Raw genomic sequence first — 19,240 nt, 5'->3', positions numbered from 1 at the left:
ACAAACCTTTACCTGGACTCACCAAAAAAAAGAGAGAAGGTTCAAATAAATAAAATCAGAAATGAAAAAGGAGAAATTACAATGGACACCTCAGAAATACAAAAGATTACAAGAGGGGCCAGCCTGGTGGCATAGAGGTTAAGTTTGCATGCTCTGCTTCGGTGGTGTGGGGTTCACAGGCTCGGATCCCAGGCACAGACCTACGCACCGCTTATCAGGCCACACTGTGGCAGGCATCCCACATACAAAGTAGAGGAAGATGGGCACAGATGTCAAGCCCAGGGCTAATCTTTCTCAACAAAAAAAAAAAAAAAAGATTATAAGAGAATACTATGGAAAGTTACACACCAACAAATTGGATATCTAGAAGAAATGGCTAAATTCATAGAATCATACAACATTCCAAAACTGAACCAGAAGAGATAGAGAATTTGAATACACCAATCACCAGCAAAGAGATCAAAACAGTAATCAAAAACCTCCCCAAAAATAAAAGTCCAGGACCAGACAGCTTCCCTGGTGAATTCTACCACACATTCAAAGAAGACTTAACACCTATCCTTCTCAAACGCTTCCAAAAATTGAAGAGGAGGGGAAGCTTCCTAACTCATTCTACAAGGCCAAGATTACCCTGATACCAAAACAGACAAGGACAACACAAAAAAGGAATATTACAGGCTAATATAATTGATGAACATCGATGCAAAAATCCTCAACAAAATACTAGCAAATCAAATATAATAATACATTAAAAAGATCATACACCATGATCAAGTGGATTTATTCCAGGGATGCAGGGTTTCAACATCCACAAATCAATCAACGTGATACTCCACATTAACAAAATGAAGAATAAAAATCACATGATCCTCTCAACAGATGCAGAGAAAGCATCTGACAAGATACAGCATCCATTTATGACAAAAACTCTGAATAAAACAGGTATAGAAGGAAAGTACCTCAACATAATGAAGGCCATATATGACAAACCCACAGCTAATATCATACTCAATGGAGAAAAACTGAAAGCTATCACTTTAAAAACAGGAACCAGGGCCGGCCCCATGACTTAGCGGTTAAGTGCGCGCGCTCCACTGCTGGCAGCCCGGACGTGCAGCTACGACACACAACTATCTACTGGGGCTTTGGGGGAAAAAAATAAATAAATAAATAGATTAAATTAAAAACAGCAACCAGACAAAGATGCCCACTTTCACCACTCTTATTTAACATAGTATTGGAAGTCCTAGCCAGAGCAATCAGGCAACAAAAAGAAATAAAAGGGATCCAAATTGGAAAGGAAGAAGTGAAACTGTCATCATTTGCGGATGACATGATTTTATATATAGAAAACCCCAAAGAATCCACCAAAAAACTTTTAGAAATAATAAATGAATATAGTAAAGCTGCAGGATACAAAATCAACATACAAAAATCAGTTGCATTTCTATACACTAACAACGAAGTAGCAGAAAGAGAAATTAAGAATACAATCCCATTTACAACTGCTACAAAAAGAATAAAATATCTAGGAATAAATTAACCAAAGAGGTGAAAGACCTGTACACTGAAAACCATACAACATTGTTGAAAGAAACTGAATAAGACACAAAGAAATGAAAAGATATCACATGCTCTTGGATTGGAAGAATTAACATAGTTAAAATGTCCACACTTCCTAAAGCAATCTACAGATTCAATGCAACCTCTATCAAAGTCCCAACGACATTCTTCACAGAAATAGAACAAAGAATCCTAAAATTCATATGGAACAACAAAAGACCCCAAACAGCCAAAGGAATCCTGAGAAAAAGAACAAAGCTGGAGGTATCAAATCCCTGATTTCAAAATATACTACAGGGGCTGGCCCCGTGGCTTAGCGGTTAAGTGCGTGCGCTCCGCTGCTGGTGGCCCGGGTTCGGATCCCGGTCGCGCACTGAAGCACCACTTCTCCGGCCATGCTGAGGCCACGTCCCACGTACAGCAACTAGAAGGATGTGCAGCTATGACATACAACTATCTACTGGGGCTTTGGGGGGAAAAAATAAACAAATAAAATTATAAAAAACAAAATATACTACAAAGTGATAGTAATCAAAACAGCATGGTACTGGCACAAAAACAGACACACAGATGAATGGAACAGAATCGAGAGCCCAGAAATAAAACCACACTTCTATAGACAGCTAATCTTCGACAAGGGAGCCAAGAACATAAAGTGGAGAAAGGAAAGTCTCTTCAATAGATGTTGGGGGCCGGCCCCGTGGCTTAGTAGTTAAGTGCATGCATTCCGCTACTGGCAGCCCAGGTTCGGATCCCGGGCGCACATCGACTCACTGCTTGTCCGGCCATGCTGAGGCGGTGTCCCACATACAGCAACTAGAAGGATGTGCAACTATGACATACAACTATCTACTGGGGCTTTAGGGAGAAAAAGGGAAAAAAAGCAGGAGGATTGGCAATAGATGTTAGCTCAGGGCCGGTCTTCCTCAGCAAAAAGAGGAGGACTGCCATGGATGTTAGCTCAGGGCTGACCTTCCTCACAAAAAAAATAAAATAAAATAAAACAAATGGCGTTGGGAAAACTGGACAGCCACATGCAAAAGAATGAAAACAGACCATTATCTTACACAATACACAAAAATTAACTCAAAATGGATTAAAGACTTGAGTGTAAGACCTGAAACCATAAAACTTCTAGAAGAAAATATAGGCAGTATGCTCTGACATCAGTCTTAGCAACATATTTTCAAATACTACATCTGACTGGGCAAGGGAAACAAAAGAAAAAATAAACAAATGGAACTACATCAAACTAAAAAGCTTCTGCACAGCAAAGGAAACCATCAACAAAACAAAAAGACAACTTAACAATTGGGAGAAAATATTTGCAAACCATATATCTGATAAAAAGTTAATATCCAAAATATATAAAGAACTCATACATCTCAACAACAAAAAAACTAACCAACCAATTAAAAAATGGGCAAAAGATCTGAACAGACATTTCTCCAAAGAAGATGTACAGGTGGCCAACAGGCACATGAAAAGATGCTCAACATCACTAATTATTAGGGAAACGCAAATCAAAACCACAATGAACTATCACCTCACATCCATCAGAATGGCTATAAACAACAAAAGAAGAAATAACAAGTGTTGGAGAGGATGTGGAGAAAAAGGAACTCTCATACACTGCTGGTGGGAATGCAAACTGGTGCAACCACCATGGAAAACAGTATGGAGATTCCTCAAAAAATTAAGACTAGACCTACCATATGATTCAGCTATTCCACTGCTAGGTATTTATCCAAAGAACATAAAAACACAAATGTCTAAATATATATGCACCCCTATGTTCATTGTGGCATTATTTACAATAACCGAGACTTGGAAACAACCTAAGAGCCCATCAAGGGATGAATGGATAAAGAAGATATGGTATATATACATAATGAAATACTACTCAGCTATAAAAAAAAAAGATGAAATCTTGCCATTTGCGACAACATGGATGGACCTTGGATGCTAAGTGAAATAAGTCAGACAGAGAAAAGTCAAATACCATATGATCTCATTCATAAATAGAAGATAAAAACAACAACCAACAAATACATAGATACAGAGATTAGATTGGTGGTTACCAGAGCGGAAGGGGGGAGGGAGGAGGGCAAAAGGCGTGACTGGGCATATGAGTATGGTAATGGATGGTAATTAGTCTTTGGGTGGTAAACATGACATAGTCTACACAGAAATCGAAATATAATAATGTACACCTGAAATTTATATAATGTTATAAACCAATGTTACTTCAATTAAAAAAATTCTTTAATTAAAAAAATAAAAATAAATAAAGACAATAGGATTTCAGTAACTGATGAATACCATGTCAAGTGAACATAGCATTCTTTTAGCACTCTACCACAAGTAAGCCATTGAGTAACTTTCCTTTTAATATGAAAATAAAATTTATCAAAAGAAATACATTAGTTGTATACCGAAGAGAATTTACAACATATGTTTAAACAAAAACTTATACACAAATGTTCATAGCAGCATTATTCATAATAGCCAAAAAGTGAAAAAAATTCAAATGTCCATCAACAGAAGAATGGATAAACAAAACATGGTATATCCATACAATGTATTATTACTCAGCCATAAGGAATTAAGTACTGAAACACTACAACATAGATTAACCTTAAAAACAAGAAGCCAAAAACAAAAGGCCATACATGATTCCATTTAAATGAAATGTCCAGAATAGGCAAATTCATAAGGACAAAAATCAGACTAGTGATTGCCAGAGGGTGGCGAGAGGGACTGCTTAATGGATATGGGGTTTCTTTTAGGGGTGATGAACATGCTCTGGAATTAGATAGTGGCGATGGTTGCACAACATTATGAATGTACTCAAAGCCTCTGAACTGCACTTTTTTTTTTTTTTAATAATTTTATTTATTTTTTTTTCCCCCAAAGCCCCAGTAGATAGTTGTATGTCATAGCTGCACATCCTTCTAGCTGCTGTATGTGGGACGCGGCCCCAGCACGGCCGGAGAAGCGGTATGTCGGTGCGCGCCCGGGATCCGAACCCGGGCCGCAAGCAGCGGAGTGCGTGCACTTAACCGCTAAGCCACGGGGCCGGCCCCTGAACTGCACATTTTAAATACTTAAAATGATGAACTTTATGTTATGTGAATTTTACCTCAACAGAAAAAAATATATATCTTTCCAAGTATTAGTTATCTAGTACTTGTATCTCCCACTACTTAACAAAATGTTGTGTTCATAAACATTCAAAAATACTTTTTAAAATTTAATATACTGACATTCTGGAAAAGGCAAAACTATAGAGACACTAAAACAGATCAGTGGTTGCCAGGGGCTGGTGTGGGGAGAGCCTCCAATAGGTCAGGCACAAATTTTCTGTAAGAGTGAAATTATTCTATATGATACAGTAATAGTAAATATAAGATATTAAAAGTCGGTCAAAACCCATAAAACTTTAAAGCATAAGCACAAAGGAGGTGGAGGAATAGGGTGTTGACCTAAGTAATGCTGGAAAGGAGTGGAGTCTATAAGACTAAAGGCAAAAGGAATTATCCATAAGTATTGTACCCTAGTCGATCAAGTTGATTTCTACAGGGGCACAGATTAACAATTCTGAAATCACTACACATGTATACTGGAATTGAAGAATTAAGTAAACAGATAGCAGAGGATGGGAGCCAGGTTTCTCACTGGTGAAGTGGAGGGGGTTTGAATGATCCATGTGGTAAGGAAGTAGAATTGGAGACATCAGTATAAATTCATGTTTAGCTTAATACAGAGACAAATGGTTACATATAGAAATATTTACAGATATGAGTATATACACAGCTTAATATATACACACATATCTCCTTGCTCTGTCACTCAGCGGGCCTAGAAGCAACAATACTCTAGTAGCAACTAGCACATCTAGCACCCAGATCTTGGTTTCTAATACCATTTTCCAATAAAAGGAACTGGAGCTCCTTGGAAAAGTGGCTGACAATAGGGATGGAGCATAATATATAAAAGATGAGCCTGAAGCATTTCATGTTGCCAGAAAGAAAGTGTGTGCTCACACACACACACACACACACACACACACACAAATAATCTTGGGAGTATGTCAAAGGAAAGAGATACAGGAGCCAACTCAGACAGCTCCCAATGGGCGAAAGCTGGAATAATTTGAGCAACGAAATTTATGCAGATACTCTACCTTTAAGGAGCTGAAGCATAACTTATCACTCATTAAGTCTGGGCTATGCATAGTGCCTTTCTTTCAGAGCAAAGTATAGAATGGAAAGAACAACAGGGTATCTTTACAGTGGAGAAAACAACCACTACCCTCAAGCTAGTGATCAGGGTTAACATCAACACTGGTAAGTCATATCAACAGTATGCACTCTTGATATGTGATGAGAATGATACTTTACCTCTGTGGTCTTCCTTCCAAAATCACATTACATCAATCTAACCACTAGAAAAACATCAGGCAAATCCCAATTGAAGGACAGTGGACAAAACTACCCGACCAGTTATCTTCAAAATTGCCAAGGTCATTAAAAACAAGTCAAGTCTGAGAAACTGTCACATCCAAGAGGAGCTAAGGAGATATGACTATTAAATGTAATGAGGCATCCTGAATGGCATCCTGGAACACAAAAAACGACACTAAGGAAAAAACTGTGGAACTCTTAAATAAAGTATAAACTTAGTAATAATATATCAATATTGGTTCATTAATTGTGACGTAAGTGCCACACTAAGGTGTTAATAATAAAGGAAACTGGGTGTGGGATAGACAGGAACTCTCTGTACTATCTTCACAATAATTTAGTAAATCTAACACTGTTCTAAAATAAAAAGTTTATTTTAAAAGTTTATTTTTAAAAAATTATAAACTAATTATAATCTATTGCATACCTGAAATTCTACTCAGTGCATGGGGGACACAAAAGATGCCTAAAATACGGTCTTGGCCCTCAAGAAGCTTGTTGTGTCATTGAGAGGTAAGACAAATGCTCATGAAACAAGCATAAAATACAAAAACAAGAAAATATTAAATTGAGAAGTACAGATAAAAGTTTATTAGGAGTATAGAGAAGGTCTAGAATTATGAGGGAAGACTTCATTAACGAGATGAAACTTGGTTTGTATCTTAAAATGCACTTCAGGGTACCAAAGTAAAAAAGAACAATGATAATTTGGTACACTTACCAGAACAACCAGAAGGGTGAAGAAATAAGAAAAAAACTAAAAGAAATGAAAATATTTAGCCCTGAAAAGTGAAGACTTAAACGGGAGACATAACAGCAATATTCAAATACTTTAAGGGTCATGTGGCAGAACTAATAGTGTTACATCATATACCCAACTTACTAGCTGACCTCTGATAAAATGTGACCAACACTCAAGGACACAGTGACAGCTGTTCAGTAGAGCCACAACAGGAAATGCCAATTTGGAAAGACAGGAAGCAGGTGGCCAAGTTCTTCTCTACAACTTTTCAAAGGACAGTGTGCATGTGAGCCCAATGAAGCAACAATTTAGATTCAAATCCTGCAAACATTTATTGACCACTTACCATGTGCCAGGTGCCTCCATATATACTATCTTGTTTAATATTCTCAATGCTTCTCTAAACATTTATTAACGTAATAGAGGCTTCATGTAAAAATGTAATAAAATAAACCCTGCAAGGAAGCAGGAACACGTTAAAATTCTCCACTATCCCCCATTCTCTGACAGGAACTTGATAGCTGTTTTAAAAAACAAAATCATTTGAAGACCTACATCATAATTCTATCTACATCATAATTTTCCTCTTGCTCCTTCCTTCAATCAAGAACAGTGGCTTTCAGGCTATAAAGTACATAAGAATTATATACGATTATATATACACAAACATGCACACCATACTTTTAAGCAATTTAAGGGATTTGCAAGTAGACTTCTCAACTTATGTAATTCTTGTCTCATACACTGACTTTAGAACCGAATCCTGGGGATGAAGTGCAACCCCACCACAGGCTTACTCTGTGGGCACTGGAACGCAGCATCAGCGAAAGGAGGTAGAAAGGCTGAGTCCTATTACAACATGAAGAACATTCTAACAATTAGAGCTATCTAAAAATGGCACAGCTACCTCAAAGTAACGAATGTTCTATCATCAATGGCATTCAAACAGAGGCTGAAAAACCACTGAGAACATTTTAGACGAGAGCAATTGGGTAAAAAGTTAAGATCTCTTCCAAGTCTTAGATTCTAAAATGGGTAGACTTTTAAAACCCGACAGGAGGAGGGCACCCTACTTAAGAACAACAAAATGAAAAAAGACACAAAAGAAGAATGACACAGAACGTGGGGAAGTTCAACGCTGGGGAACATAGGAGAAGCCCATTTCCACCTGCGGATCTTTGTGCTTGCTGTTTTATCTGCCAGGCCACAACTCAAATATCTTCTCCTTAGTGAGGCCTCTCTACCACCCCAACCAGTCACTCACATGACTTTAGCTTGTTTTATTTTCTTCATAGTTCATATCAGGAGTCAGTAACCTTTTTCTATAAAGGGCCCACAGGCCAAATCTGGCTTGCCCCACATTTTTTTGTGTGTGTGTGAGGAAGATCGGCCCTGAGCTAACATCTGCCAATCCTCCTCTTTTCGCTGAGGAAGACTGGCCCCGGGCTAACATCCATGCCCATCTTCCTCCACTTCATATGGGACGCCACCACAGCATGGCTTGACAAGTGGTGTGTTGGTGTGCGCCCAGGATCCGAACCGGCGAACCAGGGGCCGCTGCAGCGGAGCGCGTGCACTTAACCGCCTGCGCCACTGGGCCGGCCCCATGCCCGCACCCCCCCCCCCCGCCCAGGTTTTTGCATCGCCTATGAGCTAAGAATGGTTTTTACATTTTTAAATGGTTGAAAAAAAATCAAAAAGAATAATAATATTTTGTGACATGGGAAAATTATACGAAATTCAAATTTCAGTGTCCAGAGTTTTATTAGACCACAGACAAGCTTGTTTATGCACTGCCTGTAGCTGCTTTTGCACTAAAACAGAGTTTAGTAGTTGCAACAGAGACTGTATGGCCCACAAAGCCTAAAATATTTACTTTCTCGTCCTTTACAGAAAAAGTTTGCTAATCACTGATTTATAGCATTATCTGAAATTATCTATTTGCTTATTTGTTACCCTCATTCTCACACAAACAGAATAAAGCTCAATGAGGGCAGGGACCTTGTCTGTTTTGTGCCTCCACTGTGATCAGTACTTAGAAAAAATCCTGGAACGAAATAAGGGCTCAATAAATATTTGATGAGTGATCCATAAATGCCACTCTGAGGAGTTTAAACTTAAGCCCTCAGCCATTATAGGTTTTGTACATATATGACAGGCTTATAAAAACTCTTGCAGAAAAGGAGAAATATTCTAGCAGAGAGAAGAAGTAAACAGCTCAAAGTAATGGTGATCACCAACTAGTCCAGGTCACTGGGTTTCTTCATCAAATTGTACAGGGTCTTTTGTGCTCATAAAAGATTCTCTCAACTACTGCAAAGTGTCACAACATTCTGTCAGCTGACTGTGCTTCTGTTTACCTTAAGATGCAAATACTCTGAGAAATCTCATTTCCTACACATAGTACACAGCCCCCCAACCATGCCAAATCTCAGTAAGTGCTCAAAATTATAACAGATCTAGATCATGTGCTAATGAATTTTTAATATCTAAATTTTTCCCATGCTGATCAGCAATCTATTCTGTAAGCAGCTGAAAACTCTTCAGAAATTAAAAGGTTACCGCCCACAGACCAGAAGCAGCTTTTCAATCTTTCTATACTAGCCAGAGAGTGGGTGTGCGACTTGAAAAAAATACAAGCCAACTCTGTTGGTAGGGGACAAGGTATTGTTGAGTTAAAATCCCACCCATAAGCATTGTTTTGTTACATGACACCAGTAAAACTACCATCTACTCACAATTCGAGTCTCACTCTTCTAATCTACAAATGGAGGAAAAAAAAATGTATCTACCTCCTGAAGGAGTCTTGCCCTTAACACATTAACATTTTCATAAGGTTCTTTCCTCCAGGTTTTGCAGTAATTTCTAGACACAGGTACTTCAAAGTCAAGGATTTGATTTAACCAATCACTTCCAAATTTAAGATATTGGTGGCATAAACAAATCAAAGTTCTGTTTTATTTTAAAGCAGCTACTTACTTTTTAAGCCCCGGATTTTTTTTTTTTTTTTAAGAATTAGCTAATTTAGGAACTCAGACCTTTCACAGAGATGCTTATGGTACAGATACCTCTGATAAGTATGTCAGACTTATAGCAACCATTCTGTACTGGTGTGTATGTGTGTTTATCTTCCTTTCCTCTATGACAAGTCAGGATGAAAAGGCAGCCCGCAAAAGCATCTGCTAGGATCTACCAAGGCTAACGTGTAAGCTGTCACCAAAGACAAGGGGAGGAAATTAGCCAACAGCTCAAGAGGGCTGCCTCAAGAAACTCAGCTGCAGATTCACCGGGGGATCCTCACCATTAATGTTGTTAAGAGATGAAGCAAACCGACCACTAGACCAACACTACACACACTTCTGCTTAGGCTGTAAAAGCAGGGGTTGGCAAGCTATCGACGCATCTCTGGCCCTACCGGGAAGGTGCAACTCACTGCGCCCCTTTCCCTTCCTAAAAGGGTTAATAAAAGGCACTCTGAGGCCAAGCCCAGCCAGCCTGGACTCACATCCCACCTTGCACCATCTATTCTTCCGTTCTCAGTACAGCAGGCTCCCTCCTACCCCCAAAGGACAAGTTCAAAATCAAAACAAAAGGTGCAAAACTGGTGCAAAACTGGTTTCAGGTGGCAATGGCTGAGCCCTGGTGGCCAACTTCTGGGGAAGCCAGGGCGAGCGAGGGCTGTTGGGACCCCAGACCCCCACCAGAGCCAGCTCCCAAACAGACCCTCGTGCCTCGGCCCCGTTCCTCACACGCCCCTCCCTCCCCTCGGCCCTGGGGAAGGGGGAGGTGCAGGGAAGGGGGCGAGGAGAGGGGGGTGGGGAGAGACACTCCTGGATCAAAATGACAGCGGAACGAGCCGGGAAGGGAAAGGGCCCGGCGGGATGCTGGGGGTCGAGTCCTAGGCCCAGGGCTTCAGCCCCGAACGGGGGCGACCGAGGGTCCGAGCCGCGCCAGGCCGCGTGCGGGAGGCCGGGCCCGCGTCGGCGGCGCCGCCGGGCCACGCTCCCTTCACGACTCTCCCCACCCGGGGCGGAGGAGCGGTGAGGGGCCGCGGCCGACGCCAGCGTCCGGGGCGGGGGCATTCACTCACCGGCGAGGAGGGGAGGAGCAGCCGGCGTCTCCGCCAGCGACGTCGTTCGAGCTCAAGCACCAGCTCCTGCCGCTGAGGCCGCCGCGCCCGGTCCATCCTCCCCCAACCACCCCCCTCCCGGCCCTCCCCCCGCGCCGCCGCCGCCGCCGCCGCCGCCACTGCAGCCGCCGCCGCCGCCTCAGCCCGGGCGCGGGAGCACGAACCGGCGCGTGGGGGCGAGAGCGCGCGCGCCCGCCGCCACCGCCCACAACCTCCGCCCCCGGCCGGCGGCGCACGCGCGAGGCGGCGGCGGGCACGCGCACGCCGCAGGGGGCGGAAGCGGCCGAGGAAAGCGTGGCTCCGCCCCCAGCCAGCCCGCCCGCCCACCCACCCATGTGGTCGCTGGGCGCTGAGCTGATCCGCTACAGGTGGCGCCGGGGTTCTCTCGTTGGGTTCCTCCCGGCGAAATCTCCAGGAACCGAACTCCTCTAACTCGACCCCTTTTTTTCGGGGGCAAGGGCCCGGAGCAATGTACGTTTGAGCGGATTTCTGGCCGCCGCTCCTAGTCACACACCTGTTCTCCCTACCTTGAACCGCAAGGCCTTCCTTCTCGGATCTAGCAGGTTTTCGGCCGCTGCTGAGAGAAGGCAGAGGCTGTTACTGTTTCGCGTCCGATATCACCCCTGAAGGGACCACAAGCAACCATCAACCTATCCCCTTATTACACCATTTTCCTAATTCATTTATTCGTTCATCACTTATGTATTGAGGCTTCTATGTGCTAGGCCCTGCTCGAGCTGCTGGAAGTACAATGTGGAGTCCCCGGCCTCATGAAGTTAGATCTGGTGAAGAAAGAAAATGTTAAAAGAAGAATCACACACAAAAAATTGCAATTAGTGAAATCTTTTCTGAGAGGTACATGATGCTAAGACAGCCTGTTTAGGGGGGATGGGGAGATTGATTTAGTCGAGGATGTTCGGGCTGGAATCAGAAGGTTAACTTGGAAGGAGTTAACTAGGTCCAAGGAGTGAGAGCTTGGCATGGCCAGAATGGGGCGATGAAAGACCACCGAATGTGGAGTAGAGGATGAGAGTGGGGAGAGGTAGGCAATAGTTGAGGTAAGGATTTGAGGCTTTAATCTGAGAGTTTGGGGAAGCCATTGAGGAATTTTCATTGTTTTGTTTTTTAACCCATCACTCCAATGTCAGTTAAAGAGTGGTTTGGAGGGGGCTCAGAGTTTGGGCACGAGGACAAATTAGGAAGCTACTTTAACAGTCAAGGCAAGGTAGACTAGTGGTGGTAGAAAAGAGCACTTTTTAGGGAAGTAAAATGGACAGGACTTGATGATAGATTGGATGAAGAGTGAAGGTCAGGTAGGTGGCAAGTTTGATTCTTAGATTGGAGGTTAGTGGGGATGCATTTACAGACCTCTGGAGCACGGAAGGAAGCCCCGGAGGAAAGTAACTAAAAATGGATGATAACTGTAAATGTAAAAGCTAAAACTATATGTAAATTTCTAGAAGAAAACAAAAAATATTTGTAACCTAGAGGTAGGCAAAGATTTCTTAGGACACAAAAAGCACAAACCATAAAAGAAATGATTCATAAGTTGAACTTCATCAAGATTAAAAACTTTTGTTCTTTGAAAGACACCATTAAGAAAATGAAAAGGCAAGCCACAGATAGGAGGGAGGATTTGCAATACAATATATCTGACAAAAGTCTTGTATCCAGAATATATAAAGAACCTTTATAATTGAATAATAAGAAGACAACCCAATAAAACAATGGGCAAAAGGTTTTAGTAAATACTTCACCAAAGAAGATATAAAAATGGCGAATAAGCAACAAAAATATGCTCAACATCTTTAGTCATCCAGGGGTTTGCAAACTAAAACCACGATGATATACTACACCCTCATCAGGATAGCTAGAATTAAAGACTGACTACCCAGCAATCCCACTCCTACGCATCTTTTTAACTATGCTTAAGCTCCAAATAAAGACAATAACAAAGTCACACTTTCACCTAGCTTGATACAACTAACCTGCAGACCACCAAAAACACATAGCACTTTCCCCAAAAGAGGATGCAAAGTCCTTGGGTGATGTTCCCTTTCCGCTTTTGACATCCTGTAGCTTAATACTGCGATATAAAGTTAACTAATAATATATCTCTATTGTGTAGTAGCAATTGAATTTCCCCTTTGGTAATCAGGATCAGTCACTCCAGCCAGTACAAGAACTCCCTTCTTTGCCTGTTGATTTGGAGGAGTGAGATGCCCAAAGCGACCAGGTGACAATCTCAACTTCCAATTCAATGGAAACATTGTTGTGTCTTTTGGTGGAAGTATTCTTCCTTTCGGAACTAAGACATCTAGACCAGCAGAGCTTCTGGCCGTTTCTTCTTCCAGGCAAAATGAACAATCAGGTGTATTGCTTGAAGTTCTGCCAACAGGGAGGCTTTTCCTTCCATGTTATTCTTCTAGGATATCCCAGAAAGAGGCTGTGGTGCTGCAACCATTCATTTTCACCGAGGTTCTGCATATTGTGCAGAATCATCGTAAACCAGGCTAGAAACCAAGACTGAGTTTTCTATTCCCCAGTCAACTGGTCATAGGGAATGCCCCGTGAGATTATGGGTGTGAGCTGAGAGAGAGAAGATAACATAGTGGGAGTAGGGACCATGGGTGTTTGGGCCACTTCCTCATACAACTTACTTATGCCTCCAGGGCCCCTTCAAGCCCAATCTCATATATACCACTTCAATTAGTGCTGCCTTGTATGCACAACTTTACAGCTTGGTGGATCAGACAACACCCAGTTCATGATGGGCAGTTCAGGTCACAAGGTTAAGAGTTCAGTCTTTACTATGGCTCAGCAGCAACCCAAATGCTGTTTCTCAAAAGGAGAGTAGTTACATGCAAGGGATGACAGGGCTTTGCTCCAAAGTCCTAAAGGTCTGCTGTGTGATTTACTTCTAGGGGCCTGCCAAAGTCTCTAAACAGCATTTCTATCAACCACTTGCAGAATGAAGCTCTGGGTTTGGTTTTCAGAAACCTTGGCCCTGAGGGTGTCTTTCAAGGCAGCTACAGAGGCCGTCAGATCATCTGTACAGGGCTTGAGCTAGGAATTTGAAGCCCTGAGCTCATCCCTTTTCTATCCCTACCTTCTTCAGTGCAATTAGGAGCAACCAGCCAATCCCATTATATTTCTTAGTTCGACTAAAATAGTCTAAGGTAGCAAATACATGGTCACTCAGGACCTCACTTTCTATCCATATTTGATTAAGAGTATCCAATGCCTCATCATGCCATGGACTCCTGATGCCCTCTTTAACATTGGAAATAGAGTCATTAGTACCTTTAAATCTAACCAGATTAGAGAACCAATTCAAGAAAATCCAGAACCAATTCAGAAAATTCATCCTTAAGATTCTATTCCTCTAGAACCACTGCCAGTATCAAAATCTGTATCAGTCAAGGTTCAAACAGAGAAGCAGAACCAGTAGGAGATATATAATAAGAGATTTATTTCAAGGAATTTATTTGTGCGATTAAGGGTGGGGAGGAGGACTGGTTAAGCAAATTTGAAATCCATAGGGCAGACTGTCAGGAAGGGCAGATTGGAACTCAGGCAAGGACTGAAGCTGCTGTCCTAAGGCAGAATTTCTTCCTCGGGAGAGTCTCAACTCTGCTTTTCAGGATTTTCCACTGATTGAATCGGGCCCAGGCATATTATCTAGGATAATCTCCCTTACTTAAAGTCAACGATTATGGACTTTAACCATATCTACAAAAATGCCTTCATAGCGACACTTAGATTAGTGTTGAATAGTATAGAATAACTGAGGACTATATTCTAGACAAGTTGACACCTCAAAAAGGCTATCACATAAGTATTTACCTGAGAGAAATGAAAACATATATCCACACCCAGACTTGTAAAAGAGTATTTATAGCAGCTTTATTCACAGTATCAAAAAACTGGAAACAACCCAAACACCCATGAACAGGTGAATGGATTAACAAAAATGCATTAAATCCATGCAATGGAATACTAGCCAGCAATTAAAACTAATGAACTACCAATACACTTAATAATGTGGACAAATCTCAAAATCATTATACTGAGTGACAGAAGCCAAAAACAAAATAATATATATTGTATAATTCCATATAAAATTCTAGAAAATGGAAACTAATCTGTAGTGACAGCAGATCAGTGGTTGTCTGGGGCCAGATGTGGAGAGAAAGATGATAGGTAAAGGGGCACAAAGAAACTTTGGAGGATGATTTTGATTATGGTGGTGTTTTCATGGGTGTATACATATGTAAAAATTCATCAAATTGTACACTTTGAATAGGTGCAGTTTATTGTATGTATAGTTCACCTCAATAAAATTGTTATTAAAAAAGAATTCATTTGATGGAATTAACAGCAGATTAGAAACAGCAGAACAGAAGGTTAGTGAACTGGAAGACAGACAGCAGAAAGTATTCGGATTAAAGTACAGAAAAAAAAAAGGAGAGAAAATACAGAGAAGAGCAACAGAGATATATGAGACACAGTGAAAGGTAGTGTTGCAGAACAGAGATTATATAAAATGGGAAAAAATATTGGTGTGCTCTTGTTGAAAACATTATAGAAATGAATCTGCTCTTGGTGAGGCAATATCTAGCATGCAGACACTTACTCAATTTTAAGAATATGGAAATCAGAATATTATTCATTTGGCAAAATTTGGTAATATCATGGCAGAACATTTATGCAGAAAGCAAATATCGGCACCAAAAAACTATTACACATTTCTCAGGGGATGAAATACAAAACTTATTTATTAAAATGTTAGCAGGTGCTATGAAAGAAATATTTTGGGATAAAGTGAGAAGTGCTTAATATTACTCATTATTTTAGATTCAATACCTAATGTGTGTATGTAGCACAGATAATAATTATGATTAGATTTTTAGGTTTCTAAACTAAATACTTCTATATGTGAACATTTTGGAGGGTTTTTGTCATATTGGGGAAAGATTATTTTAAAATTTTAGTAAAATACTTACAAACACTGAACTTGACAAAAATAACTTGAGAAGCTGGAATATGACAATGGTGCAAATATACGTGGAAAATATTGCAATAGAAGATCTTTGAAAAAATTCTACACCATTCTATACTTTTTTTAGGCATTCTTTAAACTTGATAGGGAACAATACAGTCAAAATCTCCTTTGACACTACTAAATTTAAAAAATATCTTCAAAGAACTATATAACTGCTTTTCAGCTTCAGTTAAACATTCAGGTGTATTGAAAACACACTAAATATAAATTTGAAACCACTGTTAAATATGTGATGGGAAAATTGAGTTGATACTATCATGCCAGTACAAACTCAATTACAAACAATGTGTAATGATCTTTTTTATGATGATATTAATAAAGAATTACGGGTTCTAAAATACCAACCAAAGTTCTATGTTCAAACATATTCATGTCTAAATTTATCAGCTTAGTACTGACTTGGCATGATGCTTTAAGTAAAAATAATGGTTTACGCAAAACGACACAGAAAATTCAAAATTCAATGTTCAAAAAAAATTCAATGCAGGGCCGACCCCGTGGCTTAGAGGTTAAGTGTGCACGCTCTGCTGCTGGTGGCCCAGGTTTAGATCCTGGGCGCGCACCGACTCACCGCTTCTCTGGCCATGCTGATGTGGCGTCCCACATACAGCAACTAGAAGGATGTGCAACTATGACATATAACTATCTACTGGGGCTTTGGGGGGAATAAAAGGAGGAGGATTGGCAATAGATGTAAGCTCAGAGCTGGTCTTCCTCAGCAAAAAGAGGAGGATTGGCATGGATGTTAGCTCAGGGCTGATCTTCCTCACACACAAAAAAATAATAATAAATAAAATAAATAAAAATAAAAATTCAATGTATATAATGCTCTCAAAAAAACTCAAAGGGATTAAGAAATTCTTTGAAGGAAAACTAAATGATGATGCTTATAAAAAGTAGATTATTGAGGGGCTGGCCTGGTGGCGTAGTGGTTAAGTTTGCACGCTCAGCTTTGGCGGCCTGGGGCTCACGGGTTTGGATCCCGGGCACAGACCTACACACCACTTATCAAGCCATGCTGTGGCAGGCGCCCACATTCGAAAAAAATAGAGGAAGATGGGCACAGATGTTAGCTCTGGGCTAATCTTCCTCACCAAAAAATAAAAAAATAAAGAAAAATAGATTATTGAATTTTAAAATAAGTTACAGAGCCTCTTGCTATTGATTTCAATTTCTCCAACATAGAAAATATTAGAAAAAGGATATTTCAGGGACTGGCCCAGTGACGTAGCAATTAAGTGCAGGTGCTCTGCTGCGGCGGCCTGGGGTTCAGATCCGGGCACGCATTGTTGCACTGCTTGTCAAGTTATGCTGTGGCGGCATCCCATATAAAGTGGAGGAAGAAGAGCACGGATGTTAGCCCAGGGCCAGTGTTCCTCAGCTAAAAGAGGAGGATTGGCAACAGATGTTAGCTCAGGGCTAATCTTCCTCAGGAAAAAAAATAAAACAAAACATTAAATAAAAAAAAAAAAGAAAAAAGATATTTCCGTTGCAAATCCTTCAACCCAAATATGAGCCAAAACTAAATTTCAAAATCAATTTCTTTTTTATCCTACATTGGAAACTGCAATGTCATTTTTAAAATAAAAGTTTACAATACTGAAAGAAAATAATGATCTTTTCAATCTTCTAATCTAGATCCTTGCTATTCAAACTGTGGTCCCTGGGCCGGCCCAGTGGCATAGCGGTTAAGTTCACGTGCTCCGCTTCAGCGGCCCGGGGTTCCCCAGTTGGGATCCTGGGCGTGGAACTACTCACCGGTCATCAAGCCCTGCTCAGGCAGTGTCCCACATAGAAGAACCAGAAGGACCTACAACTAAGATATACAACTATGCACTGGGGCTTTGGGGAGAAAAAGAAAACGAGGAAGATTGGCAACAGATGATAGCTCAGGGCCAATCCTCCTCAAATAAATAAATAAATAACATAAAATAAAAAATTAACAAAAAAACCCAAATGTGCTCCCTGAACCAGCAGCATCAGCATCATGTGGGAGCTTATTAAAAATGCAGAATCTCAGTCCTACTCCGGATCAACGTGGTCAAAGTCTTCAAATTAACATGACCCTGAGACAATACCTATGTGCACTAGCTTGAAAAACACTGAACTAGATGACATATGTAATTTGAAAAATTATAACGAAGATGAACTACAACAACTATTAAAAATTTACAGTTGAAATTGACTAATGAACATTAGTTAGTGATGATAATGATGGGAAACGAATGCAGAGGAACTAAAAACCTTAAGTTGTTCGGTAAAATCTGGCATAACTTCCGGTAAAGTGTTGCAATATTTTTGCAGCAATAATTTATCACATTTCAAAATACTCTTGTGTCTCTCAGTGTGTGTTTAACTTTGTTAATATGGGTAACCAGCAAAGAATGTAGCTTCACAAAATTAAAATTTAGTAAAAACTGGTTAAGATCTAGAGCGACCAAAAAGACTGTCACATCTAGTGACCATAATGTATTGGAGCAAGTTAGCATTGAAACTGTCACAAGGAATTTTATTTCCATGAAAGTAAGACAAGTAACTATTGTATAGCAAGTTATCATATGCTCTTGACTTTGAATCTGTAATTATTGTGCTAGTTTCTCTTTCTCACCTCAGGGCCTTTGCTTCTGCTGTTTCCTTGCCTGGTACACCTTCCTTTCCAACTCTGCTGACATTTCAGGTCTCAACTGAAATGTCATTTCCTCAGAGAGGCCTTCCCTGGCCCCACAGACAAGGTCAGCTTCTCCCATCACACACTCAAAGCACACTGAACTTCCCCTTTCTTAGCCCAACATACATGTAAGTTCCCCCTTAAACATCTGCTTTCCTCTCTGGACTGTGAGCGCCATGGTGCGAGGACTTTGTCTCTGTCGTTCTGAACCCACTGACCCTCCATGTATGTTTAGGTGCTCAATAAATGTTTATTGGATTAATAAATGAATACATTGTGACCCTGTTCATATTAAACAGAGCACGACCCCGGCTTATATTTGTACAACCCTTTATTCTTTTTAGCACGTTTTTACTTCTGGTATCCCATTTGAGTCCCCAAAGACCCAGATCTACCTAGATGGCTTCTCTCAGCCCTTAAAACACATAGCAGATCTCCCACCTCTTAGATACAAGCACGTGCTACAGATGGATTGCCTGCCTTCCAGTCTGAACTCTGCCACTTCAGACCTGTCTCTTGGACAAGTCACCTCACCTCTCTGTGCCCCAGTTCCCTTATTTGTACTATCTCAAAAGGATACGGTGAGGAGTAAGTGAATATATACCTG

General features: G+C 40.7%; 1 protein-coding gene across 2 annotated transcripts in view; it reads right to left on the bottom strand.

Annotated features, from left to right (window-relative positions):
* The window catches only part of TMCC1 (transmembrane and coiled-coil domain family 1), a 257,218-nt gene extending 246,262 nt beyond the window's left edge, over positions 1-10,956 (bottom strand). For both annotated transcript variants that reach the window (XM_058565856.1, XM_058565872.1), the window contains exon 1: positions 10,862-10,956. The gene's annotated coding sequence lies outside the window, so the exon portion shown is untranslated. The remainder of the gene's footprint in view (positions 1-10,861) is intronic.
* Positions 10,957-19,240: the final 8,284 nt, after the last annotated feature.

The sequence above is a fragment of the Diceros bicornis genome, chromosome 2 (genome assembly GCF_020826845.1).
Source record: "Diceros bicornis minor isolate mBicDic1 chromosome 2, mDicBic1.mat.cur, whole genome shotgun sequence".
Taxonomy (NCBI): Eukaryota; Metazoa; Chordata; class Mammalia; order Perissodactyla; family Rhinocerotidae; genus Diceros; species Diceros bicornis.
Note: the sequence above shows the minus strand (reverse complement) of the source record. Positions and strands in the feature narration are given on the sequence as shown.